The sequence below is a fragment of the Chiloscyllium plagiosum genome, chromosome 11 (assembly GCF_004010195.1).
Source record: "Chiloscyllium plagiosum isolate BGI_BamShark_2017 chromosome 11, ASM401019v2, whole genome shotgun sequence".
Lineage (NCBI taxonomy): Eukaryota > Metazoa > Chordata > Chondrichthyes > Orectolobiformes > Hemiscylliidae > Chiloscyllium > Chiloscyllium plagiosum.
Genome location: NC_057720.1, coordinates 93,453,340 through 93,456,280, shown reverse-complemented (window position 1 = coordinate 93,456,280; position 2,941 = coordinate 93,453,340).

The following is a 2,941-nucleotide window of genomic DNA, read 5'->3' as shown; positions in this document are numbered from 1 at the left end:
GGGGAACCCGGGAACCTGAATACAGGGGGAACCCGGGAACCTGAATAGAGGCAGAGCCCGGGAACCTGAATCAGAGGGAGAGGATAGTGGCTGGGTGTACATGAGACGCTGTGGGCCATCAGCAGCAGCAGCAGCATTGTGTTACAGTGTACTCCCCTCTCCTGGGTCACCATCAACCCTGGTTCAATGTAGAGTGTAGGAGCAGCACCCACACACACAGTATGCTTCTGGCAGGTGGTGTGTGTGAATGCATGAGGAAAGATATAATCATCCTCATCTACAAGGGTGAGAGGGTGGAAATCAGTAATTGGTGACTAATTTCACTGCTGAACGCAGGCTACAAAATCCTGTCATCACCAACTGGGTGAAGACTGCTCTGAGGTCAGTGGTTCACCCTGACCAAGCTGTGTTGTACCAGGCAGGACAATGTCTGAGGGCCTTGCAGTCCCCAGGGGTAGGGTTGTGTATGTGCAGGGGGGGGGAGATAGACTGCCTCATCAGCCTGGACCAGGAAACGGCCTTAGACAAGGATATCACGCACCCACTTGTGGGACATGCTCTCCAAAGTGGGCTTTGAGGAGGGAATTCGCAAGTGGACCCGACTGCTCTACAACAATATTCTTAGTGTAGTCTCAATCAATGGGTGGTAACCTGAAAGCTTCCCAATCAGACCTAGAGTTGGGTAGAGCTGCACTCTCTCTGCTGCCTTGTTTGTGTATCATATAGAGCTTTTTGCTGACACCATCAGGAATGATGAGAGCCTGACAAGGGTGACTATTCCAGGCAGTGGAGGCCTGCATGTACATGGATGACATCGCATTTTTCTGTTCAGATCAGTGCGCAGACTCGTGAGCATCTGCTATCAATTTGAACTGGCCTTGGGAGCCAAGGTAAATCGAGGCAAGAACGAGGTCATGTTCGTCAGGAACTGAACTGACTGCTCCTTTATCCCCTTCACTGTCAGTATAGATTACCTGAGTGTTCTGGGAATATGGCTTGGAGCGCCTGGGCCATATTGCCATGGTGAAGCAGAAACTGGCATCTGGAGATCTAAAATGAACTGTGTCCACAGGGACACCATGTACAAAACTCTGAATAAGAGAGGGAAAAATGTATCCAACGCCACTCTCTTCCTGATAGCCACCTTTGTGTGCGGCTGCACCAAGCTGTACGTAGATGGTCAGTATACAAATACCAAGTGTCACTACATACTGAGGCTCTATCTGTCCCGTGTTGCGAATGATGGGACTGGCCTCAATGCCACGGAACGCTCCAAGTAGTTGGATCGTTCTACATCACCAGTCCTTCATGAAGAAATTTATAAAGAAAAACACGTTTGACTACAAGTCTATCAGGAAGTGGTCAGCATGTAGTGTCCTTGAGACCCTTCGGGAAAAGGATAGGGTGGGTCCCGTCATGTAGTTTCCTGAACAAATTGTCAAAGTCATTTGGCAGGATGCTGCATCACCAGAACTTTCCAACAAGCACCAAGGCATCACTTGGCTGGTGACGAGAGGGGCATACCTGTGAGATCCTTCATGTATACCTGGTCGGTCTGCACGCTGCCCTTGAAGCAGCTGAGACTGTCACACATCTCCTTTCAGAATGTGCCTTTGCAAAGGATGTCTGGAGGGAGATGCAGTGGTTTTTGTCAAGGTTCATTCCGAGCAGCTTTGGGATGCAGGACTCTGTGCGCTATGGTCTGTTCCCCAAGACGCAGACCAAGACAAACATTGACTGCGCCTGCAGGACCATCAGTTCAGTGAACAACATTCTTTGGTCTACCCGAAACTTGTTAGTTTTCCAGAACAAGGAATTGACTTCGACCAAGTGTCCAGGGTGCGGGACTATATGCTGAGGGACACGCTAAAGCTTGGGAACTGCCACCAAGGCATAGTGGGGAAAGAACACTGTCTGGAATGGTGTTGAAGTTTAATAGGGGTCTGTTCAGGAAGTGGGCCCTCCTGCTGCCTCAAATGCATGTAAATATTGCTTTATATAGTTAAGAGATGTCTTTCATTTGTTTGGATTGAGTGCCAATTATCCAAATTTTTGATACGAGGCTTTACCTCTCATTGGTAGAATGGTAGATATTGGTTGATTATCATTGGTACCAACGTGTCACTCTGCCTTATAACCTTCGTCATCCCTCTCTGCAGCCACTCAGCAACATCCCTGACCTTGGTTCCAGGGAGGAAGCTCACCATCCTGGAGTCACATCTGGCAACACTTGTCTGTTCCCATAACTAATGAGGCCCCTAACACTATCAATCCTGCTTCCTTCTTCTTCCCCTCCTGTACAATGAGGTCAATTGTGGTGCCAGAAATCTAGCACGGAGTGCACTTCCTTGAGGTACCAGTGTTCTCAAGCATTCACTATTCTTCCATTCATTGACTCCATCTGTACTTTCCACTGCCTCCGGAAAGCAACCAACATAATCAAAGACCCCACTCACACTGGTTATACTCTCTATCCATTGACTCCATCCATACTTTCCACTTCTTTGGGAAAGTAACCAATATAATGAAAGACCCCTCCCACACCGTTATACTGTCTTGCACCCTCTTCCATCTGGAGAAGATGTAAAAGTTTGAATACGCGTGAAAAAAGATTCAAGAACACCTTCTTCCCTGCTGTTATCAGACTTTTTAATGGACCTCTCAAATGTTAATGTTGATCTTTCTCTCTTCGCATATTCTCTGTGGCTGTAACACTGCATGTTGCACTCTGTCTTAGAACGTAGAGAATTACAGCGCAGTACAGGCCCTTCAGCCCTCGATGTTGCGCCGACTGTGGAACCAACCTGAAGCCCATCCAATCTACACTATTCCATTCTCGTCCATATAGGAGAAAGTGAGGACTGCAGATGCTGGAGATCAGAGCTGAAAAATGTGTTGCTGGAAAAGCGCAGCAGGTCAGGCAGCATCCAAGGAGCAGGAG